General features: G+C 57.3%; 2 pseudogenes; both read left to right on the forward strand.

Annotated features, from left to right (window-relative positions):
* The first annotated feature begins 8,958 nt into the window (after positions 1-8,958).
* On the forward strand, positions 8,959-9,135 carry LOC132247872 (U2 spliceosomal RNA; annotated as a pseudogene).
* A 17,987-nt stretch (positions 9,136-27,122) lies between these two features.
* LOC132247925 (U2 spliceosomal RNA) lies at positions 27,123-27,297 on the forward strand (annotated as a pseudogene).
* Positions 27,298-27,935: the final 638 nt, after the last annotated feature.

Raw genomic sequence — 27,935 nt, forward strand, 5'->3', positions numbered from 1 at the left:
ATTGTGCAGACAAGTAAGCTGCGGACAGCTTTATGATCTCAAAAGACTGGTTCTTCTTTATCTTTTGGGGTTTTTTTGGGGGGGGGGGGGCTTAATAAAAGTTTTAGTAGCAATGGCTAAGATTTTTGTCATGGATTTATTCTCAACACCCTCAGTGTCATGTTGGAGCTTCTTTTTAATCTCTTTGCTAGCCTGACTTATGAATACAAGTTTTAACACAGGCAAAGTGGCAGGTGTCTCAGGGTCCATGTGTCCATACTGATGTATAGCTTTATAGAGTCTTTCAAAGTAGTCTGAAGGGTGTTTTTCGGGGCCCTGAACAGTAGCTGTCACTTTGGACCAGCAGTTTGTAGTTTTATCTCCTGCTTTCTTTAATCCTTTTAAAATGCTGTCTTTCAGCATTCGTACTGAATTTTGCCCGCTTTCCTGACTGTAATTCTAATTTGGATTTTGCCTAGGCACGCCATTAGGCATGGGGTGGTTTTCATGGGGCTGATCGGCTAGAAATTGGTCAGCATGGCGTAGTACTTGAGTCTTCTCGTCCGTAGCTAAGAGGCTTTTGAGAAGCTGCATGACATCTGACCAGGAGGGGTTATGAGTTATGAAAATGGTTTTGAAGCGCCTTAGAACTACTTCGGGATCATCTCTGAGCCTGGGGGTGTTTTCTTGCCAGTTTAAGAGGTCGGTGGTGGAGAACGGAGCGTGTGTCCAGTGACTGATAACTTCTCCACCCTCACCAGGCACAGGGGGTAACTTCAGTTACCTCTAAGTGCAGTGCACTGCACCAGTGCAGTGCAGGCTTAGACAATTTTTGACGAGTACGATTTGAAATCAGAGTGGAACTGGAATCTGGAGAGGGATCCAGAGATCCCTCTCCAGATCCAGGACTCGGGGATTCCGAGAGAGACAATCGAGGTGATGCCTCCCGAAGACTTCTGTCCCTCGGCCAGCCCGGGGGCAATGTTTTGGGGTTCAAACATTGGGGGTGGTATCAATGGTAGGTTAGGGGGCCTAGGCATGGGTCTGTAATCATCTTCTGAATATGACGGTGGTGTAGCAAGTTTTAGACATAGAAGGGGAGCTAACAGATTCGAGAAAGATGCAGGGGTCAGGGAAGCTAAAGGTTTACTAGCAACATTGTCTCATAAATACCAATAATTTATTAGGTCGAGGCAGGGGACCTCCAAGATCTTTCGTAAGGCAGCCAGACAATTTGGGTCCAACGATCCATTTTCTGGCCATTATACGTCCCAGTTAGATTTGGGAAGACAAGACGTCCAATTAGTTAAACAGAGTTCTGCCATACGAGACTTGGACAGTTCTGCCCGTCCCTCCAAATGTTTCCAATTCTTAAACATAAAATCAAGGGGTGAATCGGGAATAGCTTTTCCTAGACTGGAACCCATGATTATATCCAAGCACAAGCAGTCTTATTTCCTTAAGTTCTACCTGCCTAGGAGCTGTTTCGTCCACGTACAACCACCGGTGTTCTCGGACCCCACTGGCTTTCTCCGTGAGGAGGGGCGTCTTGAGTCCGAGCCCTAGTCATTGGCCGTTATAACAGCATTTCTACCTTATATCTGTGTCTTTCACCTTTCGGCCAGGCTGCCGCTCTAACAGCTTTTAAATCAGCAGACAGATACCCTCAAAGACTGCTTCCAGAGACCTCTAGAGGTTAAAACCAGAAACCAGATAGAAACCAAAAATATACCTGACCTGAGGTACTCGCTGGTACCGTTCCTTTACCCGACTTGAGGATCCCGCCTTACTGGTCCTGAGGGGACCGTCCACCTCCCGAGACTGACCCAAATAGGTGAACTCACCTGATGCGCTCTGGGGTGCCGGGGGATGGAGGTCTCCAAAGGCTCCAAGCTAGATGGGTCCCATCTGGGGTGCCAAATTGTGGTGGGAGAAACCTCCCTAAGGTTCGTTGTCTAGCTGTAATTTGATAGACATACAACGTGGGTAAAGAAAGACAACTGTTTCTTTGCTCAAGCAAAGACCATAAAGCCAGCAAAAGGCAAAATGGCCCCCCCTCAAGGGTGAGGTGATCTTTTATACTTCTTACAACAAGGCAAGACTACATGGTTAACAACAAAGCAATACTTGGGTGGTGCTTTGCAAATCTTTGTAACAGCATATTTCTATTAAGCTGAACTAGCACTTTTTTAAAAGCTAAAAGTTAAGTAACAGTAACATTATATGTTAGCAAAACCTTATACAGTAGTAGATACTTCTCAAGGACACAACCAGTGCACCCAGAACAATGGTTTCCCTGTCTTATTTTACTTCTTGCTCTAGCTGATTTTTCAGCACACAGACACAGATCCACTTTTTAACTCAGAAAATGCTTAATACAGTTAAAATGATTACTTGACACAAGCAAAGGCCTAGCTATCATTCTGCCTTGTGGTCAGCTGTATTGCTAGGCCACAGGTCATGCCTTTTATTCAGCTGTAAAGCTAATACTTCTTAATAATCCAAATTATTGTAAGCCTAACAGTATGCTATCAGAAAACTATTCTATTTCAGGGTAATAACAAACCTGCGCACGGCAGCGGGGGCAGGGCTGTGGCTCCTGGGTGGCCCCAGGGGGCAGACCCTATGCAAAGGTCTGCCGCCAGGCAGGCAGCACACTGACAGGGGAGGGAGGGAGGGAGCGAGTGCCCTCCAGCTTGGCAGGCAGCACAACACTGCTGCCTCCTGCCCGGAAGAGGCCAGGGCCCTGCCCGGGGCCGCAGGGCCTGGGCAGGTGGGGGGGTGCGGGCCGGGAGCCCGCCCAAGCCCGCCGGGGCCCGGAGGGTGGGTCGGGGAGGCCGGGGCTTTCCCAGCTACTGGCAGGCAGGCCTTGCAGCCTTTTTCTGTGTCTCTTGCCAGGTCTCTGGCTTGGCCTGTGAGGCCACTTAAGACCAGATGCTGCCTTCGTCCAGGGTGGTCGTTGTCGTTGACACTGCTGCTGCCACCGCCAAACAAAGCCAGAGTGGCAGGGCGTGCACAAGCGCAAGTCAAATGAAAGCAGTAGACGGAGACCAGGGCAAACGGAAAGAAGCCCGAGGCAAGGCGAGGTGAGCCTGCAGTGCGATGCTGCAGCTAGTCAAGTGACCAAAACGCTGGCTTGCATCCAGAGATGCTTCTCGAGCAAATCCCAGGACATCGTCCTTCTCCCCTTGTAATCGGCCTCAGGGAGGCTGCAGCTGGAGTACTGCGTCCAGTGTTGGGCTGGCTCCACAACTCAAAATGGATGTGATGTGGAGAAGCTGGAGAGAGCCCGTCCAGAGAAGAGCCGCGCGCGCACGATCACAGGTCAGGGAAGCAGACCCTGTGATGACAGGCTGAGAGCCCTGGGGCTCTTGAGCCTGGATAAAGCCCAGGCTCACTCACTCGCTCGGGGGCGATCTGATGGCCGCCTCCAAGTTGACCACCAACCAGTAGCTGGGGGAACACGTTTGTTCACCCAAGCGAGAGCGCGCCCCAAGGAAGGGATGATGGCCAGGTTGAACGGTCATCAACTAACTACTACAAGGCCGTTTCAGGCTGGACAGGAGGAAGAATTTCTTTCCTGTCTGAGCCCCCAAGGCAAGGTCTGTCGGGAACAGCCTGCCACCAGAGGTGGTTCGGTTCGAGAACTGATACGTCCTCGACATGAGGCCTCTAGAGGGCCATGAGCAGAGCACCAGGGAAGACGGAGGGGACAGCGGTGCAGAGAGAGATAGCAGCTACGAAGGCGAGGCCCAATATGCAGATCGGGATGCAGATTGGTATGCAAATGACAGCAGAGACGAGAGCTGAGGAGGATAGAGTTCGGGGGCAGCGGCGGCGATGGGCGAACCAGATCAGCGGAAGGGACGACGGAGTTGGTGAGCGAACGGCGGAGGAGGAGGAAGGGTGGACCCATGTGCAGCGGAAAGGGAAGGCCCAAGTGGGAGCAGGGGGGGCAGAAGACCCCCAAAGAGAGAGGAGCATCGCTGGCAGCAGGGAGTCGTCGGGAGACCCAGGGGCAAGAGAAGGAGGCGGCAGGAGAGGCGGACCCTGAAGAGGAAGAAAATGGAGCCCAGGGGACAAAATGGAGGGTGAAGGTAACCTTTGCCCTTGAGGGGTATAAGGGAAACAAGACTCTGAGTCGCGGAGACTTTATGGCTGAGGTCCTCTTGAAGACTCTCAAAGTGAATCCGAGGGACTTGCACTGTGTGGTGCCCTTCGACAACAGGAAGGTCTGGAATGTGACTTTTGAAAATGAGAAAAGTTATGCTGCCTTTTGGAAGGCGAGTGAGGCGGCATTGGAACGAGGGGAGCTGGAGGGGTTGGTGTTTGATATGGGGCGGAAGGCACGGGAGAGAGTGCTGTATATTAAGATGTTTACAGACATGTTGCATAAGGACAACGTGAGAAGATGGTTGGAGCAGAGGGTGGAGAGAGTGACATTTGTAGAAAAAGAATGTGATTGGTGGGGGGTTTGGACAGGGGCATGGAGGGCGAAGGTGGTGCTCCATGAGGTGGTGGGGAGCCCCGGGGCGGTTAAGCACTTGGCTTCGGCAGTGCAAGTTGGGCCGTGTAGGGGATATGTGGTGTATCGCGACCAGCCCAAGCTGTGCAATCGGTGCGGGCAAGAGGGGCACCTGGCGGTGTTCTGCCGACTTAGGGTGTGTTATTGCTGCAGGGGGCTGGGGCACACAGCTCAATTCTGCAAGGAGAGCTTTGTATGTAAGGGTTGCGGGCAGGAGGGCACATACAGCAGACGTGCCCCTCATCCTACGCAAATCGAGTGCGGATGGCGGGGAGTCATGAGGAGCGGGGGGGTGGGGGGGGAGGAGAGAGAAATGGAGGAGGAGGAACAGATGGGTGTGCTAGAAGAGGGAGGAGAGATGTTTGTGGAGGAAAGGCCTGGGGAGGAGGAGGGTAAAGAGGGGATCAGAGGCAGTCAAGGAGCTGGTGGAGGAGAAGTTGGAGATGAAGGAACAGAAGGGGGAAGAGGAAGAGGGGGGCAATGCGGCGTTGCAAAATTTGAGGGGTATGCTGGCGGAGTTGGAAATGGAACAAAAAATGGGACAAACAATGGGTCAAACACAAGAGAAGGGGTGGGCAGAGCAACTGGAGGAGATGGAGGCAATTGAACAAGGGCAGGAGGGGAGTCTCAAGAAAAGGAAGAAACAAGGAGGGGAGGAAAAGGGGAAGAAGAAGCTGGGGGTGCAAGCAGAAGGTGGAAAGGAAGAAGGGAAGGGGAAGAAGAAAGAGCAGAGGGAGGGAGAAGGGGAAAGGAAGGAAAGTTTGGGATTTCTGAGCCCAAGAGCGGTGGAGGGGCTGTTTGAACCACCTGGGAAATGGAGGAAAGGGGTAGAGGCCTCGCTGGAGGCATCGGAGAGTGGGAGTGGGGACGAGGTGTGAGGGGGGGGATTTTTCATTTCTGTTGATTGCCATGGAAGGGGAATTTTGTGTTGTCTCCTTGAATGTGAGGAGTCTGTTATCTAAGAAAAGGTAGGAAAGGGTGGGAGGGTATTTGAGGGCGTTAAGGGCTGATATTATTTGTTTACAAGAGTGTGAGATTGGGTAGGAGGGAGATTATGGGGTGCTGCAGAGAAGATGGGATAAGGGAAGGTCGTGGTGGGTGGGGGCAGGTGGAAATAAGGCAGCAGGGGTGGGGATTTTAGTGAATGAAACACAGGTGAGAGTGCTTGGGGTGGAGGTGTTAATTGAGGGGCAATTGCAACACATGAGGGTAGAGGTGGGGGGGGGGAGGAGGTGGGGGTGTTCAACATCTACGCACCAGCAGTGAAGGAGAAGCGGAGGGAATTCTTTCGGAGATTGGCAATATGTGGGGGAGGGAAGAAGGTGTTTGTAGGGGACTTTAACTGCATTATTGAGGGAGGGGATAGAGAAGTGGGGATTGGCGGGGGAAGTTTGGACAGCACGGGGAGGTGTTTGGGGAACTGGGTTCGGGAAGAGGGGCTGGTGGATGTCTGGAGGGGGGAGCAGGTGGGAACGAGGATCGAACCGGGGGGGAAGAAGGTTTTGCAAATCAATTTTGTGTTTGGTTTCGGAAGGGGTGGGGGTGGAAGGGAAGGAGGTGGTAGAAGTGGGGTTTAGCGATCACAGGATGTTGAGGGTAGAGTTACGGGTCGGGGGAGGAAGTGGGAGAGGGAGGGGGGTGTGGAAGCTGAACACAGGAGTACTGGAAGACGAACTGGTGTGTAGGGCGTTTGGGAGGGAATATGAGAGGTGGAAAACAACAAGGGTGCTGTTTAAGTCTCATTGGGAGTGGTGGAGGGTTATGAAGGAGAAGATCAGGGGGTGGTTTATTCGAGTTGGGAAGCGGCAGGCGTGGGAGAAGAGGAAGGAGCTGGGGAGACTGCAGGGGAAGGTTCAGGGGTTGATTCAGGAAGCGATGGGGGGAAAGGAAGTGAAGCGCGAGAGTTGGGGGAGGCGAAGCGGACGGTGGAGGAATGGTTTTGGGGGAAGGAGCAGGAGAGGATGTTTTTAGCACAGGCACTGTGGATGGGGGAGGGGAAAGAATGGGGGAAGTATTTTGCAGAGAAGGTGAAGAAAGGGAGCAGGGAAGTGGGGGCAGTGGTGACAGGGGAGGGGGTGCGAGTAGAGAAGCAAAGGGAGGTGTTGAAGGAGGTGACAGGATTCTATGCGGAGCTGTATAAAAAGCGGGAGGTGGATGGGATGGCAGGGGAGAGGTTTTTGGGGGAGTTGGAAAAGAGGGTAGAAGAGAGGGAGAGGGTGGAGTTGGAGAGGGACATCACGGAGGAAGAGGTGAAGGAGGTGCTGGGGCAGATGAAGGGGAAGACGCCGGGTTTGGATGGGTTGCCGGCTGAATTCTACGAGCGGTTTTGGGGGGGGGGGGGGGGGGGAACGTGGTGGAGGTGCTCCGGGAGGTGATGGGGTCAGGGGTGGCGGGGGAGGGTTTTGTGGTGGGGGTGGTGGTGTTACTGTACAAGAAAGGGGACAAGGAGGTGTTGAAGAATTGGAGACCTATTACATTATTGAACGTAGACTATAAGTTGCTCTCAAAGGTGCTGGCAACAAGAATGGGGAAGGTGATGGGGGAGGTGGTGGGGGAAGACCAGACATGTGCGGTGAAGGGTAGGAGGTTGGGGGATACGCAGTGGGTATGGAGGGATATGTTGGAGTACGTGGGGGAGAGGGGGTGGTGGGCAGTGTAGACCTAGAGAAGGAGTATGACAGTTTGGAGCACGGGTTCCTGTTTGAGGTGTTGGGGCGGATGGGTTTTCCTGGGAAATTCGTGGGGTGGGTGAGAGCCCTGTATAGAGGAGCAAGGAGCAGAATCTTGATGAAGGGGTGTTTGGGAGAGGAATTCAGGGTGGAGAGAGGGGTGCGTCAAGGGTGCCCCCTCTCTCCGGGGCTGTTTGTGTGTGGCATAGAGCCGTTGGCACAGAGGGTGAGGAGGGATGGGAGGGTGACACTGTACATGGATGACGTGATGTTTATGGTGAGGGATAAGGGGTCGCTGGAGAGGGTTGTGGAAGGAATTAAGGAATATTGGGAAGCAGCGGGGCCACGGGTGAACAAAGGGAAAAGTAGTTTGTTGTCGGTGGGGGAGTGGGCCGGACTGGAGGAGGTGGGGTGGTGGGTGCAGAAGGAGGGTTTGAAGGTGCTGGGAGTCTATATGGATGTGAAGGGGAAGGGGGAACGGGCATGGGAGGAGGTTCGAGGGAGGGTGAGGAAAGTGGTAGGGTTATGGAGAACGAGGAAGCTGTTGTTCCGGGGGAAGGTGGGGATTATGAAACAGTCTTTGCTGCTGACAATTTTCTTTGTGGCAATGGTGTACCCGCCCACCTGGCTGCAGGTGAGGCGGGTGCAAAGGGAAATGTCTCTCTCTTTTTGGGGTGGGCAGACAGAGAAGGTGGCGAGGAGAGAGGTATATAAGGGGGAGGACTTGGGAGGCTGGGGCGTGCTGGAACTAGAGGTTTTTCTGTATGTGCACTTTTGGAAAGGGGTGGTGCGACTTGCAGGCCTGGAGGGGAGGAAAGTGGGGGCAATGTGTAGATATTGGGCGGGAAGGTATTTAAGGAGGTTGGGGTCATATGGAGGGAGGTGGACAGGTTTGTAGGCCGAGAGACGGGCCAAGTGGTATGCACGGGGGTGGGGTTTTTTGAGGGCGAAGGGGGTTGGAGGGGTTAGGGTGTGAGGGACTGAAGAAAGCAATGCCGGTGCTGAGGGAAATCAGAGGAAGGGATGAGATGGCAGATATAGGGGAGTTGTCGGAAGGGCAGGTGGGAAGGGTCTGGAAGGGGATAGTGGGGAAAAGATGGAAGGGGGAGCATGAGGATTTTGCGTGGCGGGTGGTTAGGAGGATGCTACTGGTGAGGGCGGAGCAGAGGAAATGGGGGTTGATAAGGTCAGGGGAGTGCCCAAGGGAACTGTGTGGCAGGGAGGAAACGGTGTCCCACATGTTGTGGGAATGTTCGTATGCGGAGGAGGTCTGGCAGAGGGTGGCGAGGTTTTGTAAAGAGATAGGGTGGGGGGATTGTGTGAGTTACGAGGGAGCGGTGTACGGTTTGGCGAGGCATAAAGTGTGGGAATGGGAGATTCGGGCATTACTGTTGTGTACACGGATGGCAGTGTGGAAAACAAGGTGTTTACTGGTCCAGAAGGGGCTTTGTTTTACGTCACGGGAATGTGTTTATTTGGCATATGTGGAGTTGGGGTACTATAGGAGGAAAGGGGAGTGGGAAAGTACTGATTGGAGGAAATTGTTTGAGTAAGAGGGAAGGAAGGGGAAAGGGAAAGTTGAAGAGAACCAATGTTATGCTGTATGTTATGTTACGTGTTGATAATCAAGACGGAGCTGGAACCCTTTGTGAGTTCAGTCTGTAAAAAGGGGAGAAGCGTTTCTTTGTTTGTATGGGAAAGTTTTGTTATGTTATGAGGTGATTGTTGTTATTTAGAGTTCTGAACTGAGAAAGTGGAAATTTTGTTGGTGGTGGTAAACGTGGTATGGCTTTAAATAAAAAAAAAAATCTGTTCTTATCAGTTTAATCGCTGATACGTCCTCCATATGAGGACTGACACATTAAACGCATTTTTGGTGCCGGGAGTGGGCCTCGGAGCTTGCTCCAGACCCTCCATGCATCGGCCCAGTATTACAGTGCCTCTGGCCCCGGTGCCCGCTCCCCTTCCAGGGGAGCACTGCCTTCCTCCTCTCTGGGTTCCAAAAGCAGCGGCAGCAGGGGCAGGGCCGTGGCCCCTGGGCAGCCCCAGGGGGCAGACCCTATGCAAAGGGATGCTGCTGGCCAGGCAGGCAGCATACTGACATGGAGGGGAGGGAGGGAGAGAGTGCACGTCCGTCCTCCTGCGTGGCAGGCAGCACAGCCCCGCCACTGCCTCCTGCCGGGGGGAGGCCGGGGCTGCGGGCCCCGGGCGGCAGGGGTGCGGGCTGGGAGCCCACCCAGCCTGTGGGGCCCGCCGCGGGCCCGGAAGCGGTGCCTGGAGGGTGGGTTGGGGAGGCCGGGGACTTCCCAGCTACTGGCAGGCAGGCCTTGCAGCCTCTTTCCAAGTCAGCCTGCAAGGCCGCTTAAGACCAGACGCTGCCTTTGTCGAGCATCGTCACCACTGCTGATGACCAAAGCCAGAGTGAGTGGCGGGGCATATGCAAGTGCAAGTCAAATGAAAGCAGTAGACGGAGACCAGGGCAAACAGAAGGAAGGAAGCCCGAGTCGAGTCTGCAGCGCGATGCTGCCAGCTAGTCAAGTGACCCAAACGCTGGCTTGCATCCAGAGATGCTTCTCGAGCAAATCCGGGGCAGGCGGGACATCCTTCTCCCCCTGTACTCTGCCTCGGCTGGAGTACTGCGTCCAGTTTTGGGCTGGCTCCACAATTCAAAAAGGACCTGACGTGGAGAAGCTGGAGAGAGTCCATCCAGAGAAGAGCCAAGCCCGCTGCGCGCAATCACAGGTCAGGGAAGCAGACCCTACGATGACAGGCTGAGAGCCCTGCCTGGGGCTCTTGAGCCTAGATAAAGCCCAGGCTCGCTCGCTCGCTCGGGGGCAATCTGATGGCCACCTCTAAGTTGACCGCCAACCAGTAGCTGGGGGAACGCGTTTGTTCACCCGAGCGAGCGCCCCAAGGAAGGGAGGACGACCCGGTTGAACGGTCATCAACTAACTACTACAAGGCCGTTTCAGGCTGGACATGAGGAAGAATTTTTTTCCTGTCCGAGCCCCCAAGGCAAGGTCTGTCGGGAACAGCCTGCCACCGGAGGTGGTTCGGTTTGAGCGCCTGCCTCCCTTGAACCCCTTCAAGAGCAAACAGGATGCTTCTCTTGCTGGGATCCACTGACCCCAGCGGACTTCCTTCCGGCCCTTTGGGCAGGGGGCTGGACCGACTCAATGATCTTCTGAGGTCCCTTCCAGCCTAAACGTCTATGAAATTGTTGACTCAAGTCGAGGAAGGAGCGGCACGCACCTGCCAGCCCCCGCTTTCCCGCCCGCAGGAGAGCCAGCCAGTCACTCAGTCGCCAGGCCCTGGGACCGGCCGAGCAACCCCCACTGCCGGGGCCGCCCCTGGCCGTGCTCCCTGGGCCACCGGCCCGGGGCACCCTCTCCCCCTCCGGGGTTGGGCGGGTTATCACTTCTCAGCCTCTTGAAGGCTCAGATCGGGGACGGCCGGGCGGAAGCCTGGCTGTTTCCCGGTCGGGCCAATGGGAGACCGAGAGCGAGGAGGAGATGATGGCTGCGGATGGAGCGTTTTCAATGAAAGAAGGATCAATTGCGAGGAGGAGCATGCTGGTGGACAAGGAGTGGTGGAAGGAGGCGACAGCGGAGAATGGTCAGCCGATGGAGGAGGGCGTGTGGATGGTGGCAGGTAGAAAGCGGAAGCAGGAAGAACGGCTGAGGGAAGAGAAGGAATTGGAGGAGGTAGCAAGAGGCGAGAAAGCAGGGAAGAAAGAAGAGAAGGAGCAGCAGGTGCAGCGGGTCCAGCGGAGCGAGAGTGCGAGAGGGAAAGAATGGGGCAAGGAAGAATGCGGTGAAGAAGGAGGAGATAACACAGGACCCATGTGGGGAGAGAACGACCCACGGCGGTGGGTAAAGCTAAGGATAAAAGTGACTTTGTTGAAAGAGGGATTTTTGGGAGAATTGAGACTACAAAGGGCAGAGTTTATGGAAAGAATACTATTCGGAGACTGCGGAGTGGATGCGAAGGACGAGCGCGGTTATCGCGCATGAAAACAACCGGGCGTGGACTATTACGTTCTGGAAGAGAGGGGCTTATGATGACTTCTGGGTGCAGCAAGATAAATTGAGGAGGGAGGGGGCACTGAAGGGGATACGCTTTGAGGCGGGGGAAAAAGAACGGGGGAGAGTGTTGGTGATACGTTTGTTTAACGATATGGTGGATCAAGAGGACGTGGCGAGATGGTTAGAGGGCAAGGTGCAGAGGGTCATGTGGGTAGAACGGATTCTTGATAAGTATAAGATCTGGAATGGGGCATGGAGGGCACGGGTGTTGCTGTTTGAGGGGGGGAGTGGGGGGGGGGGTCAAGCATTAGTCTTCTACTTGTTTTTTGGGGCCAAACAAGGGGTATGTTAATTATTTTGGGCAACCCAAACTGTGTTCAACTTGTGAGAAGGAGGGGCACCTGGCGGCGTTTTGCGAGTTCACAGTTTGCTTTCGGTGTGGGGGACAGGGGCATAGGGCACGGGTGTGCACGACGGTTGGGAAATGCATTATTCGTGGGAAAGAGGGGCATTTTTTGCGGGAGTGCCCCATATCAAATGCCAGTCGGGCTCGGGCTGGGGGGAAGGAACCGGAGAGCGAGGAGGAGGATGTAGAATCCTTGGGTGGGGGGGGGGGGGGAGGAAGATGAAGATGGGAAGGAAGAGGGAGAGGAGGACAGCGTGTCCTCAGTAGCCTCCATGGAGGGAATAACCGGGGCTGAAGAAGGGGTGGGTATGGGGGGGTGTGGGGAGGATAAGGGGGAGGGGGGGAAGGAAGAGAGTCTGAAGAAATTTGAGAAGGAAGAGGGGGCAAGGGAAGTAGATGGGAGGGAAAGTGGAGAGGCACTGGCAAGACAGAGGGAAAGTGCTGAAAGTAGTGGGGGAAAGGAGGTGAAGAAAGCGAAGGGGAGGAAAGGGGGAGACAAGAAGCAGGAAGGGGAAGAAGAAATGGGGAAGGAGATGGGGAAGGGAAAAAGGTTGTTGGGGGAGATGGAAAAAGAAGGAAAGAGTCCAGGAAGCGCAGGGAGAGTGGGGAAGAAGGGTTTCTTAAGCCCGATGGCCATTGTGGCTTTAGCAAGAGCTATGGGAATGTGGGCAGAGGGGATGGGGAGGGGAGGAAAAGAAGGTTTGAGAGGGAAAGGGGGGGGGAGGTGAAGCGGTGGGCTGAAAGAGAATGTTGTGGATAGTGTCCCTAAATATGAGGAGTTTATTAGGGAGAAAGAAATGGGAAAGGATAAGAGAATGCCTGGAGCAGGAGGCGGATATATTTTGTTTGCAAGGATGTGGAATTGGGTGGAGCAGGGATTACAGGCACCTGAGGAGAAGATGGGGTTGGGGACAATCATGGTGGGCAGGGGCAGAGGATAATAGGCAGTGGGAGTGTTAATTGGGGGGGGCGGGATTGGCAGGTGAAGAGTGTTAAGATGTTGGTGGACGGGAGGCTGCAAAGGGTGAACTTGAGGGTGGGGGGGGAGGAAGTGATTTTATGGAATGTGTATGCACCAGCAGGGAAGGTAGAAAGGATGGGGTTTTTCAAGAGGTTGGCTGTTTGTTGTGGGGGGGAGGGCATAAAATAGTAGTAGGGGACTTTAACTGTATTATTCAGAGAGGGGATCAGGTGGGGGGGGGGAATGGATAGTAGGGGGAGATACTTGAGGGATTGGGTTAAGGAAGAAGGGTTAAAAGACATGTGGGAAGGGGAAGGGGTGGCAACAAGGGTGGATCCGAGTGGGGGGAGGCAGTCACACATAGATTTTATGTTTGTTTCATGGGGAGTGAGGGGGGTGAGGAAAGTGGTTGGGGATGTGGGTTTTTCTGACCATCAAATGTTGAGGGTGGAGGTAGGGGAAGGGGGGAAGTGGGGGAGAGGGGTATGGAAGTTGAATCTGAAATTAGTGGAAGATGAGGGAAGGTGCGAAGAGTTGAGGGAGCTATACAGAGGGTGGAGGACACTTTGGGGGTTGTTTGCAACAAGATGGGAGTGGTGGGTGATGGTTAGAGGGAGGGTCAAGGAATGGTTTATTAAAGAGGGGAGAAGAAGAGCGAGGGAGGGAATTGGAAAGGAGACCGGGTTGTGCAGGAGTTGTTAAGGAGGGCAGGGGAAGGGAGGGAGGTTCGGGAGGAGTTAAGGGAGGCAAGACAGAAGGTGGAAGAATGGTTTGGGGAGCAGGAGAAGGAGAGGGTTTTTCTGGTGAGGGCACCATGGGTGGAGGAGGGGGAAAGGTGGAATAAATATCTGGCATCAAGAGTGAGGAAAGGGAGGGCAGAACTGGGGAAAATTAAAAATAGGGGAGGGGAGATGGGTGGATGGGACAAAGGAGATTTTGGAGGAAGTGACAAAGTTTTATGAAGACTTGTATAGAGGGGGAAGGGGGAACAGGGGAGGGAAGAGTCAGTGGGTGAAGGGGTTAAAGGGACAGGTGGCAGAAGAGGATAGGGAGGGGTTGGAGAGGGAAATAATGGTGGGGGAGGTGGAAGGGTGTTTGAAAGGGATGGCGGGAGGGAAAGTGCCGGGACTAGATGGGTTAGGGAAGGAATTTTATTGCAAATTTTGGGACTTGGTGGGGGAGGATATAGTTATGTTGTTTAGAGAGATCATGGAATTGGGTATGGTGGGGGAAGGGTTTGCGGATGGGGTGGTAATCTTGCTACATAAAAAGGGGGAGAGGGGGGATCTGAAAAACTGGAGGCCAATTACTTGGTTAAATGGAGACTATAAGTTGTTCATGAAGGTGTTGGCTGGGAGCTTGAAGAGGGTGTTGGGACAGGTGGTGGGAGAAGGACAAACATGTGTGGTGGAGGGAAGGAAGATCTATCAGAGGCACTGGGTTTTGAGGGATATTGTAGAGTATGCACAGGTGAGGAAGTGGGAATTGGGGATAGGAAGCTTAGATTTGGAGAAAGCTTACAATCGGGTGGAACACGGGTTTCTGTTTGAGGTATTGGAGGGGATGGGGGTGCCAAGGAGGTTTGTGGGGTGGGTGAAAGGGGTATACGAAGGGGCACAGAGCAGGATGTTAGTTAAAGGGTGTTTGGGAAGGGAGTTTAGGGTGGGAGTGGGGGTTCGCCAGGGATGTCCACTGTCACCAGGGTTGTTTATGTGTAGTATGGCAGTGTTAGCACAAAAGATTAGGGGGGGATAGGGGTATCAGAGGGGTGCAAGCTCCTGGGGGGGGGGTAAAGGTTTTGTTGTATATGGATGATATTACAGTGGTGGTGAGAGATAAATATTCGTTAGGGAGCGTGTTGACATGTATGGGAGTATGGGGAAATTTCTGGGGCAAGGTTGAACAAGGGTAAGAGTAGTGTGTGGGTACAAGGGGAGTGGGAGGGGGATAGAGGGATTTGGGGTGGAGGTAATTAGGGATAACTTGAGGGTTTTGGGGGTTACGTTTGATAGAGATGGGAAGGGGAAGCGGGCATGGGAGGAATTGCAAGGGAGGGTAAAGAAAGTGGTGGGGTGGTGGGGCACCACGGGATTGTCTTTGGGTGGGAAGGCAGAGGTCATCAAGAGGTTTTTGCTGCCAGTAGTGCTGTTCACGGGGAGGGTATATCCCCCGTTGTGGGCACAAGCCAGGAAGGTACAGAGGGAGATTTGTCTTCTCTTTTGGGGGGGCAAAGTGGAGAGGGTGGCAAAGAAAGAAATATATAAGGAAGGGGAGAGGGGTGGATGGGGTGTGCTGGAAGTGGAGGTGTTTGTGTATGGGCATGTGGTGGCAGGGATGGTGAGGGAAGCACTGAGGGGCAAGGGATATGCAGGGAAGTTTGGGAGGTATTCAGGGGGGAGGTTGTGGAGGACTCTTGGTTGTTTGGGGACAGATGGACGGGGGTGTGGGCAGGGGAACTGTCTATGCATTATGGGAGGGTAGGGAGTTTCATCAGGGATAAGGAACTGGGTGGGTTGGGGAGAGAGGGGTTGCAAAATGCAAGGGCGATGCTGAAAATGATTAGGGGGAAGGATGGGCTAACAGATGTGAGGGAACTTTTGTGGGGACAGGTACAGCAGGTATGGAAGGGGGTGATAGATAAGAGATGGGAACCGGGACACAGGGAATTAGGGTGGAGGGTTGCTAGAAGGGTATTGATGGTAAGGGAAACACAATATAGATGGGGATTGGTAAGATAACCGGTATGTCCACGGGAGTTATGTCAGGGGGAAGAGTCAGTACACCATGTCTTTTGGGAATGTGATTATGCACGGAAGGTATGGGGGAGGGTGAGGAAACTTTTGAGGGAGCTAGGGTGGGCGGAAGGGATCTCGTATGAAGGGGCATTATATAGATTAGTGGAAGAGGAGGAAAGGACTTGGGAGGTGCGGGTTATTTTGATGGGGTGAGGATGGCACTGTGGAAAGTAAGGTGTTTACTGGTTGGGAAGGGGTTATTTTTCACAACTAGGGAATGTTTACAAGTAGGGTGGTAGGAGGTAAAGGGACACATAGAGGGAGGGGGGGGAGGCAGGCAGGATAGGGCTAAAGGGGGGGTATGGCACAGGGTAAAGTGGAGGCGCTTATTTGAGCTGGCAGGGATAGGGTAGCGGGGGGGGACATGGGTGGACAGAGGAAATAGGAGGAAAAGTAGAGGAGAGAATGAGAAAGGAGGAGGGGAAAAGGAATGGGGGAGGAAAGGGAGAAGAGGAGGGAGGCATGGAGAACCGCTTGCTTTTGCACCGCGCCCAGCTTGGTATTGCACCATTTCCAGGACCGGTGCCAACCCAGTCCGGCAGACTGCCGGAACTATAGGAACAAAAAGTGAGCTGACTAGCAGCTTGCTTTCGCTTCTCCTGTTGCAGCAAGGGTTTTCCTAAGTCATGACGGGCTAGAGAAGGCAGTGCCGCCAATACGTCCGAAAGAGTATCCGGTTGCGCAAGCAACCGTGCTTCTCAGGTTAGTAGCCTAAGGGTCTTCCGGTTTGCCGGACCCCAATAAAGTGAAAACCCCAGCTCGGGCTAGTAGCTGAAGATCTTGGGTCCCCCTCGGTCGGAGTAGGTGAACGCCAGGGTTCGGAGGACAGAACATGGATCAACAGCCCCAGGTCTCAAGGATGCCCTGATCCACTGACGAGAACGTTCGAGGCACGGAGACCCCAGCTAGGGCGGAAAGTCGACTGCGGATCCCGGCGGACCCTCCCAGGAGGGTGGACCAGCGAACCTGAGCTGGCGAAGAACCCCGACACCCCCCCCAACGATGTTGGGACCCCGACAGGCTGCGGCAGACCCCCGACCATTGATCGACCCCCGGAGGCAGAGAGACTCTCAAAGCCCAGAACCCCGGCTGAAGAGAGCCGCCTCCTGGTGGAGGACCCCGGAGCCCGAGGACACCCCCAGATGACGACAGAGCGCCCCAAGCGACAGCGGACCCCTCCGGACCCCCATGGCGCCTCGGTGACGACGGCAGGCCCCGAACGACAACAACAACCCCCGGACCCCGGCGGTCCCGAGGATGCCCCTCCCGAGCGTCTCCCCACGCTGGTGGAGGAGCCCCGAACCCCCCCCCCCCCCCCATCACTGGACCCCCCCCACAGATGACCCAGGGGAAGGAGCAGATGTGACAGCGCTCATGTTCCTCCCTTTCCCCCTCCTGGACAAGCTGTTCTGCCCAACCTGCCACCCGCCAAGACCGTACAGATCGCACGGCGATATGAACAAGCACCTACGGCACTTCCACCAGCTGTGCCTAGCTTTCTACTGCTCCCTCTGCGGCACCAAATACGAGGCCTTGAAGCTCCTCAAAAACCACCAGAAGGTATGGCAAGGCCACGGAGCCGAGAGGAGACCCGGCACGCTGGTGAGGTATGCCGCCCTGGCCCAGCGCACCCAGGCCGCGGCGCAAAGACCCGCCAGACCGGCCACCCCGCTGGCAACCCCACCGGACCAGACCTCCGGGGACCGCCCAGCGGAGAGACCTGCCCCGACGACGCCACCGTGCAAGGTCCCCGCCAACGGACCCCCGACCGGACACAACGCCCCGACCGGACCCCCAGGGCCACCCGAGGCCCCCGTCCCGCCGAGGATTCCGGAGCCGCTGGGTGCCCTCCAGCCCCCAAGCATGCCAGGATCTCCCGGTGCGGAGCTCTCCCCACAGCAGAGGATGCCCTCTCCATGGCAGACCCTCTGGCTGGAGGAGCTCTCCCGGGCCACCGCCTTCGAGGCTTTCGAGGCCTCGGTGGCCCGGCTCACAGAGGAGCTCTCAGCGGGTGCCCGGCCCGACCAACCCCGAGGAAACAGTAGACCGGCAACGCGACAGGATCACAGACCGCAGCCGCAGAGGCGACCCAGGCGCCAGCGCTATGACCAGGTAGCAGCCTCCCGGATCAAGAAGCTGTACCGGGCCAAGAGTCCCAAGGCGGTGAGAGAGATCCTGGAGGGACCCTCGGCCTTCTGCCTGGTCCCCCGGGAGGCTCTTTTCAGGTATTTTGGCAGGGTCTTCAACCCCCAAGCGGAAGCAGCCGCCCCACGCCCGTCGAAGCGCTGACCCCCATGCCCCCAGCAGAGGGGTTTGAGGAAGCCTTCACGCCACAGGAGGTGGAAGCCCACCTGAAAAGGAACAGGGACACTGCCCCCGGCAAGGACGGGATCAGGTACAGTCTCCTTAAAAAAACGTGACCCGGGCTGCCTCGTTCTTTCTGTTCTCTTCAACAGGTGCAGAGTTCCGGCGCACGCCCGCCGCCTGGAAGAGGGCCATGACAGTCCTCATCCACAAGAAGGGAGACCCGAACGACCCGGGCAACTGGAGACCCATCCCCCTGTGCTCCACAGTCGCTAAACTGTATGCCAGCTGCCTGGCGGGCCGCATCACCTACTGGGCGGTGACGGGCGGAGCCGTCAGCCGAAGCCAGAAGGGCTTCATGTGCACGGAGGGCTGCTACGAACACAATTTCACCCTCCAGATGGCCCTGGACAACACCCGGAGGACCAGGAGGTAGTGCGCAGTGGCTGGGCTGGACATTTCCAACGCCTTCGGGTCCGTGTCCCACGGCCACATCTTTTGGTACCCTCCGCGAGCTGGGCCTGCCGGACGGCGTCACCAATCTGGTGCGCGAGCTCTACCGCGGTTGCACCACGACCGTCTGCGCCACTGACGGGGAGACCATGGAGATCCCCATCCGGTCAGGAGCGAGACAGGGCTGGCCCCTCAGCCCCATCGCATTTAACCTGGCCGTGGAACCGCTCCTTCGAGCTGTGGCAGGCGGCCCCACCGGGCTCGACCTCTACGGCCAGAAGTTGAGCCTCCTGGCCTACGCCTATGACCTCGTGCTTCTCACCCCCGACACCACCCAGCTGCAGCAGATGCTGGACATGAGGTCCGAGGCGGCCAGGTGGATGGGCCTGCGTTTTAACATTGCCAAGTGCGCTTCCCTGCGCATCGACAGGAAGCAGAACAGCCGCGTCCTGGACTCCACCCTCACAATTCAGGGCCAGGCGATGCGGCACCTGCGCAACAGCGAGGCCTACTGCCACCTGGGGATGCCCACTGGCCACCGGGCCAGGCAGATGCCGGAGGAGACTATCAATGGCATCATGCAGGACGCACGCAAACTGGACTCATCCCTGCTAGCCCCCTGGCAGAAGATCGACGTGGTGAACACTTTCCTCATCCCCCGTGTCGCGTTCGTCCTGAGAGGCTCGGCGGTCCCCAAGACCCCCCCTCGGCGGACACCTTCAGCAGCCGCCGGATCTCAAAGTGGCTGCACCTGCCGCTGAGGGCCAGCAATGAGGTCCTGCACATCCCGTACCGGCAGGGGGGTGCCAACGTGCCCCGCATGGGAGACCTCGGTGAGATCGCCGTGGTCACCCACGCCTTCCGCCTCCTGACCTGCCCGGATGCAAAAGTAAGTATCACTGCCACCAGCGCCCTGGAGACCGCCCGCAAGAGGATCAGCAGGCAACCCACCGGACGTGACCTGGCCACCTTCCTCAGCGGCTCACTGGAGGGCGAGTTCAGCCGAGACGGCGGGGACTTTGCCTTGCTGTGGAGCCGAGCCCGCAATGCCACGCGCCGCCTCGGGAATCTCATCGGCTGCGCCTGGACCTGAACCGAGGAGCACCGGGAGCTGGCAGTCTCCCTGCAGCCAGCCCCACACGCCGACTCCGTGACCGTGACGCCCCGCACGAGGACCTTCCTGGAGAGGTTCCTGAAGGACGCCGTCCGCAACAAATACGCCGGCGACCTGAGGGACAAACCCGACCAGGATAAGGTCTTCGATGTCACCTCTAAGTGGGACGCCAGCAACAAGTTTATGCCTAGCGGGAGCTCCATACGCTTCGCGGACTGGCGCTTCCTCCACCGCGCCCGCCTCAACTGCCTGCCTCTCAACGGGGCCGTCCGCTTCAGCCACTGGGACAAGAGAGGCCAATGGTGTGGCTACGCAGCCAAAACCGTCCCCCACGTGCTGTGCAGCTGCAAGCCGCACGCCAGGGCCTGGCAGCTCCGCCACAACACTGTCCAGGACCAGCTGGTGAGGGCCATCCCGGCTGCCGCGGGGCAGGTCTCCATCAACCACACCGTCCCAGGCTGCGAGAGCCAGATGCGCCCCGACATCGTGATCACCAACGAGGAGGCCAAGAAGATCACCATAGCAGACGTCACCATCCCCTTCGAGAACCAGCGCCAAGCCTTCCGCTTGCGAGCCCGGGCATCGGTGGAGAAGTACGCCCCGCTGGCCAACACCTTGAGGGGCCACGGCTACGACGTGACGGTTGACACGCTCATCGTGGGAACGCTCGGAGCCTGGGACCCCAGTAATGAGAGCGTCCTGCATGCCTGCCACATCTCCCACCACTACGCCAAGCTGATGCGCTGCCTCATGGTGTCGGACACCATCCGGTGGTCCCGCGACATTTACGTGGAGCACATCACGGGCCACCGCCAGTACACAGACCCCACCAGGAGAGCAGCTGCCGGACCGGACCCAGAGGGGACCACCTGAACCCCCCCCAACCTCTGCAACGGACGGACCTTCGCTTCAAGAGGACTCATCAACAACGGACGACCACCCAGCGCCACTCGAAGAGGACCCCCGGAATAGACTATATCTAGACTGAGACACTTCATCTTCGGACCACTTTTTCCACCATTGCGGACCATTGTCACGGGTATGTGTGTTTCTATCCTCTTTTTCTCTCAGCATCGCGAAACCCTCCCACTCCCCGCTCCCCTTACCCCCAAGCTTAGTTGGCTAACTTTGTATCGCATATAACCTAGTTGCGTTCCCAACCTCACCCCCATCCTTCTATTGTTAGTCCCTCGCCCTGGCGTTCTGTATTTCTCCATCGGCTTTGTCATCTTTTTTGGATTTACCATCCTTACCATCTACTAATAAAAGTCAATCTGTTCTTATCAGTTTAATCACTGAAAAAGACAGAGAAACACTTACTTTTGCACCACGCCCGGCCTGCTATTGCACTATTTCTAGGACAGACGCCAACCCAGTCCGGCAGACTGCCGGAACTATAGAAACAAAAAGTGAGCTGACTAGCAGCTTGCTTTCCTTTCTCCTACTGCAGCGAGGGTTCTTGTCAGTCATGACTGGCTAGAGAAGTCGGTGCCGCCAGTACGTCCGAAAGGGTATCCGGTTGCGCAAGCGACCATGCTTCCCAGGTTAGTAGCCAAAGGGTGTTCTGGTTCGCCGGACCCCGATAAAGCGAAAACCCCAGCTCCGGCTAGTAGCTGAAGACCGTGGGTCTCCCTCTGTCAGAGTAGGCGAATGCCAGGGTTCGGAGGACGGAACGTGGAGCAACACCCCCAGGTCTCAAGGATGCCCTGATCCACTGTCGACAACGTTCGAGGCACAGAGACCCCAGCTAGGGCGGAATGTCGACCGCGGATCCCGGAGGACCATCCCAGGAGGGTGGACCAGCGACCCTGAGCCAGCGAAGAAACCCGACGCAACCCCCCACGATGTCAGGACCCCGACAGGCGGCAGCAGACCCCCGATCATCGATCGACCCCTGGAGGCAGAGAGACTCTCGAAGCCCGGAACCCTGGCTGACGAGAGCCGCCTCTCAGCGGAGGACCCCGGAGCCCAAGGATGCCCCCCAGACAACGACGGAGCGCACCGAGCGACAGCGGACCTCTCCAGACCCCCATGGCGCCTCGGGGACGATGGAGGGCCCTGAACAGTGACGACCTCCGGACCCCGGCAGCCCCGAGGATGCCCCCCCCCCCGAGGGTCTCCCCACACTGGTGGAGGAGCCCCGAAGCCCCCCAACACCAGACCCCCCCCACAGATGACCCAGGGGAAGGAGCAGACATAACGGCGCTCACGTTCCTCCCCTTTCTTCCGGACAAGCTGTTCTGCCCGACCTGCCCCCCACTGAGACAGTACAGATCGCACAGCGACATGAACAAACACTTAAGGCGCTTCCACCAGCTGTGCCTAGCTTTATAATGTTCTCTCTGCGGCACCAAATACGGGGCCTTGAAGCTCCTCAAAAACCACCAGAAGGTATGCCAAGGCCACGGAGCCGAGAAGAGACCCGGCACGCTGGTGAGGTCCACCGCCTTGGCCCGGCGCACCCAGGCTGCGGCGCGGAGACCCGCCAGACCGGCCACCCCACCGGACCAGACCTCCGAGGACAGCCCTACGGAGAGACCTGCCCCGACAACGCCACCCTGCAGGCCTCCGCCCAGGGACCCCTGACCGAACACTACACCCCGACCAGACAGCCCTCCACCAGGACCCCCGGGGCCACCTGAGGCCCCCGTCCCACCGAGGATTCCGGAGCCGCCGGGAGGAACCAGGCCGCCAGGTGCCCTCTGGCCCCCGAGCGTGCCGGGATCTCCCGGTGCGGAGCTCTCCCCACAGCAGAGGATGCCCTCTCCATGGCAGACCCTCTGGCTGGAGGAGCTCTCCCGGGACACCACCTTCGAGGCTTTTGAGGCCACGGTGGCCCGGCTCACAGAGGAGCTCTCGGCGGTTGCCCGGCCTGGCCAACCCCGAGGAAACAGTAGACAGGCGACGCGACAGGACCACAGACCGCAGCGGTGTCCCAGGCGCCAGCGCTACGACCCAGCGGCAGCCTCATGGATCCAGAAGCTGTACCGGGCCAACCGTCCCAAGGTGGTGAGAGAGATCCTGGAGGGACCTTCGGCCTTCTGCCAGGTCCCCCGGGAGGCTCTTTTCAGGTATTTCGGCAGGGTCTTCAACCCCCAAGTAGAAGCAGCCGCCCCACACCCTGCGTCCGTCGAATCGCTGACCCCCATGCCCCCGGCGGAGGGGTTTGAGGAAGCCTTCACGCCGCAGGAGGTGGAAGCCCACCTGAAGAGGACCAGGGACACTGCCCCCGGCAAGGACAGGATCAGATACGGTCTCCTTAAAAAACGTGACCCGGGCTGCCTTCATAGATTCATAGATGTTAGGGTCGGAAGGGACCTCAATAGATCATCAAGTCCGACCCCCTGCATAAGCAGGAAAGAGTGCTGGGTCTAGATGACCCCAGCTAGATACTTGTCTAACCTCCTCTTGAAGACCCCCAGGGTAGGGGAGAGCACCACCTCCCTTGGGAGCCCGTTCCAGACCTTGGCCACTCGAACTGTGAAGAAGTTCTTCCTTATGTCCAGTCTAAATCTGCTCTCTACTAGCTTGTGGCCATTGTTTCTTGTAACCCCCGGGGGCGCCTTGGTAAATAAATCCTCACCAATTCCCTTCTGTGCCCCAGTGATGAACTTATAGGCAGCTACAAGGTCGCCTCTCAACCTTCCCTTGCGGAGCCTGAAAAGGTCCAGTTTCTCTAGTCTCTCCTCGTAGGGCTTGGTCTGCAGGCCCTTGACCATACGAGTTGCCCTTCGCTGTACCCTCTCCAGATTATCCGCATCCTTCTTGAAGTGTGGCGCCCAGAATTGCACGCAGTACTCCAACTCCGGTCTGACCAACGCCCTTTAGAGGGGAAGTATCACCTCCCTGGACCTATTTGTCATGCATCTGCTGATGCACGATAAAGTGCCATTGGCTTTTCTGATGGCTTCGTCACACTGCCGGCTCATGTTCATCTTGGAGTCCACTAGGACTCCAAGATCCCTTTCCACCTCTGTGCCACCCAGCAGGTCATTCCCTAGGCTGTAGGTGTGCTGGATATTTTTCTTCCCTAGGTGCAGCACTTTGCATTTCTCCTTGTTGAACTGCATCCTGTTGTTTTCTGCCCACTTGTGCAACCTATCCAGGTCTGCTTGCAGCTGTTCCCTGCCCTCCGGCGTGTCCACTTCTCCCCATAGCTTTGTGTCATCTGCAAACTTGGACAGAGTACATTTCAATCCCTCGTCCAAGTCGCTGATGAAGACATTAAAGAGTATCAGTCCAAGGACCGAACCCTGCGGGACCCCACTGCCCACACCCTTCCAAGTCGAGACCGACCCATCCACCACGACTCTTTGGGTGCGACCCTCTAGCCAATTCGCCACCAACCGGACCATGCAGTCATCCACATCACAGCCTCTTAACTTGTTCACCAGTATGGGGTGGGATACCGTATCGAAGGCCTTTCTGAAGTCTAAGTATACGACATCCACCCCTCCTCCTGTGTCCAGGCGTTTCGTAACCTGGTCATAGAAAGAGACTAGGTTGGTCAGGCACGATCTGCCCGCCACAAACCCATGCTGGTTTCCCCTCAGCATAATTTGCCCTGCCGGGCTCTCACAAATGTGAGCCTTGATAATTTTTTCAAATACTTTACCAAGGATGGAGGTGAGACTGACCAGCCTATAGTTGCCCGGGTCCTCCTTCCTCCCCTTTTTGAAAATGGGGACCACGTTGGCCCTTTTCCAGTCCTCCGGGACTTGGCCCGTGCGCCACGAGCATTCGAATATTCCTGCCAGTGGCTCTGCAATGATGTCGGCCAGTGCCTTCAGCACCCTCGGATGGAGCCCATCCGGGCCTGCCGACTTAAAGGCATCCAGTTGTTTCAAGTGACTCTGCACCACCTCAGGATCTACGTATGGAAGTCTGGCGCCTTGCTGCTGCCTCTCTACAACCCCAGTGAGAGACTTGTCATGCCCCTCACTTAGCAACACTGAAGCAAAGAACTCGTTGAGGAGTTCAGCCTTGTCCCCCCTGTCTGTCACCAATTGTTTCTGCCCATTTAGCAGCGGTCCTCTTCCTCCCTGGGCCTTCCTTTTACTCCCAATATATCTAAAAAACAATTTCTTGTTGTCCTTTACTTGGGTTGCCATCCTCAGCTCCATGGTAGCTTTGGCCCGCCTAACTGCCTCCCTACAAGCACGAGCAGAGGAGGTATATTCACCTTTAGTGATCTCACCTTGTTCCTTCTGTTCTCTTCAACAAGTGCAGAGAGTTCCGGCACATGCCCGCCGCCTGGAAGAGGGCCATGACGGTCCTCATCCACAAGAAGGGAGACCCGAATGACCCGGGCAACTGGAGGCCCATCGCCCTGTGCTCCACCGTTGCCAAACTCTACGCCGGCTGCTTGGCGGGCCGCGTCACCGACTGGGCGGTGACAGGCGGAGCCGTCAGCCGAAGCCAGAAGGGCTTCATGTCCACGGAGGGCTGCTACAAGCACAATTTCACCCTCCAGATGGCCCTGGGCAACACCCAGAGGACCAAGAAGCAGTGCGCAGTGGCGTGGCTGGACATTTCCAAAGCCTTTAGGGTCCATGCCCCACCGCCACATCTTTGACACCCTCCGCAAGCTGGGCCTGCCGGACGGCGTTATTGACCTGGTGCGTGAGCTCTACCACGGCTGCACCACCACCGTCCGCGCCAACGACGGGGAGACCACAGAGATCCCCATCCAGTTGGGAGTGAGACAGGGCTGCCCCCTCAACCCCATCATCTTCAACCTGGCCATGGAACCGCTCCTTCAAGCCGTGGCAGGCGGCACCGGCGGGCTCGACCTCTACGGCCAGAAGTTGAGCCTCCTGGCCTACGCCAACAACCTCGTGCTCCTCGCCTCCGACGCCACCCAGCTGCAGCAGATGCTGGACGTGACATCGGAGGCGGCCAGGTGGATGGGCCTGCGCTTTAACATCGCCAAGTGCGCTTCCCTGCACTTCGACGGGAAGCAGAAGAGCCGCGTCCTGGACTCCACCCTCACGATCCAGGGCCACGCAATGCGGCACCTGTGCGACAACGAGGCCTACAGCCACCTGGGGACGACCACCGGCCACCGGGCCAGGCAGACGCCGGAGGAAACCATTAACGGCATCGTGAAGGATGCACAAAAAACGGACTTCTCCCTGCTGGCCCTGTGGCAGAAGATCGGCGCGGTGAACACTTTCCTCATCCCCCGCGTCGCTTTAGTCCTGAGAGGCTCGGCGGTCCCCAAGACCCCCCCTCAAGAAGGCGGACGCCGAGATCCGACGGCTGCTCAAGAAGTGGCTGCACCTGCCGCTGAGGGCCAGCAACGAGGTCCTGCACATCCCCTACCGGCAGGGGGGTGCCAATGTGCCCCGCATGGGAGACCTCAGCGACATCGCCGTGGTCACCCACGCCTTCCGCCTCCTGACCTGCCCGGATGCAACGGTAAGTATAATCGCCGCCATCACCCTGGAGGAGACCGCCTGCAAGAGGATCGGCAGGCAACCCACCGGACGTGACTTGGCCACCTTCCTCAGCGGCTCGCTGGAGGGCGAGTTCAGCCGAGACGGCGGGGACTTTGCCTCGCTGTGGAGCCGAGCCCGCATCGCCACGCGCCGCCTCGGGAAGCGCATCAGCTGCGCCTGGACCTGGACCGAGGAGCACCGGGAGCTGGCAGTCTCCCTGCAGCCAGCCCCGCACGCCGACTCCATGACCGTGACGCCCTGCACAAGGACCTTCCTGGAGAGGTTCCTGAAGGACGCCGTCCGCAACAAATACGCCGGCGACCTGAGGGCCAAACCCGACCAGGGCAAGGTCTTCGACGTCACCTCGAAGTGGGACGCCAGCAACCACTTCATGCCTAGAGGGAGCTTCACGCGCTTCGCGGACTGGCGCTTCCTCCACCGCGCCCACCTCAACTGCCTGCCTCTCAACGGGGCCGTCCGCTTCGGCCACCGGGACAGGAGGTGCCGACAGTGCGGCTACGCGGCCGAGACCCTCCCCCACGTGCTGTGCAGCTGCAAGCCGCACGCCAGGGCCTGGCAGCTCCGCCACAACGCTGTCCAGGATCGGCTGGTGAGGGCCATCCCGGCCGCCGCGGGGCAGGTCTCCGTCAACCGCACTGTCCTAGGTTGCGAGAGCCAGATGCGCCCCGACATCGTGATCACCAACAAGGAAGCGAAGAAGATCGTCATCGTGGATGTCACCATCCCTTTCTAGAACAGACGCCAAGCCCTCACCGACACCCGGGCTCGCAAGCAGGAGAAATACGCCCCGCTGGCCGACACCTTGAGGGGCCACGGCTACGACGTGACATTCGACGCGCTCATCGTGGGAAAGCTCGGAGCCTGGGACCCCAGTAACGAGAGCGTCCTGCGTGCCTGCCGCGTCTCCCGCCGCTACGCCAAGCTGATGCGCTGCCTCATGGTGTCCGACACCATCCGGTGGTCCCGCGACATTTAAGTGGAGCGTATCACGGGCCACCGCCAGTACACGGACCCCACCAGGAGAACAGCCACCGGACCGGACCCAGAGGGGACCGCATGAACCGCCCCCCCTCTGCAACAGATGGACCTTCGCTTCAAGAGGATTCATCAACAACAGACGACGACCCAGCGCCACCCGCAGAGGACCCCCGCGATAGACTATATCTAGACTGAGACGCTTCATCTTCGGACCACTTTTCCACCATTGCGGACCATTGTCACGGGTATGTGTGTTTCTATCCTCTTTTTCTCTCAGCATCACGAAACCCCCCCCCCTCCCCTCACCCCCAGGCTTAGTTGGCTAACTTTGTATGGCATATAACCTAGTTGCATTCCCAACCTCACCCCCATCCTTCTATTGTTAGTCCCTCGCCCGGGCGCTCTGTATTTCCCTATCGGGTTTGTCATCTTTTTTGGATTTACAATCCTTAACATCTACTAATAAAAGTCAATCTGTTCTTATCACTTTAATCGCCGATACGTCCTCGATGGGAGGACCGATGCATTAAACGCATTTTTGGTGCCGGGAGCGGGCCTCGGAGCTTGCTCCAGCCCCTCCATGCATCGGCCCGGTATTACAGTGCCTCTGGGCCCAGTACCTGCTCCCCTTCAGGGAGAGCGCTGCCTTCCTCCTCTCTGGGTTCCAAAGGCAGTGGCAGCAGGGCCAGGCCGTGGCCCCTGGGCAGCCCCAGGGGGCAAAACCCTATGCAAAGGGCTGCCGCCGCCAGGCAGCCAGCACACTGGCAGGGGAGGGAGTGAGCGTGCGCGCGCCCTCCTGCTCAGCAGGCGGCGCGGCCCCGCCTCTGCCGCCACCTCCCGCTGGGGGGAGGCCGGGGCCCCGCCCAGGGCCGCAGGGCCCGGGCCTGGGCGGGCGGGGGGGTGCGGGCCTGGAGCCTGCCCAGCCTGCCCAGGCCAGCCATGGGCCTGGAAGCAGCGCCCGGAGGGTGGGTTGGGGAGGCTGGGGCCTTCCTGGCTACTGGCAGGCAGGCCTTGCAGCCTCCTTCTGCATCGGCCTGTGAGGCCGCTTAAGACCAGATGCTGCCTTCATCGAGCGTCGGTGTTGTCGCCGCCGCCCAAAGCCAGAGTGAGCGGCGGGACGCATGCAAGCGCAAGTCAAATGAAAGCAGTAGACAGAGACCGGGGCAAACGGAAGGAAGGAAGCCCGAGTCAACTCTGCAGCGCGATGCTGCCAGCTAGTCAAGTGACCCAAACACTGGCTTGCATCCAGAGATGCTTCTTGAGCA

Source organism: Alligator mississippiensis, chromosome 1 (assembly GCF_030867095.1).
Source record: "Alligator mississippiensis isolate rAllMis1 chromosome 1, rAllMis1, whole genome shotgun sequence".
Classification (NCBI taxonomy): domain Eukaryota; kingdom Metazoa; phylum Chordata; order Crocodylia; family Alligatoridae; genus Alligator; species Alligator mississippiensis.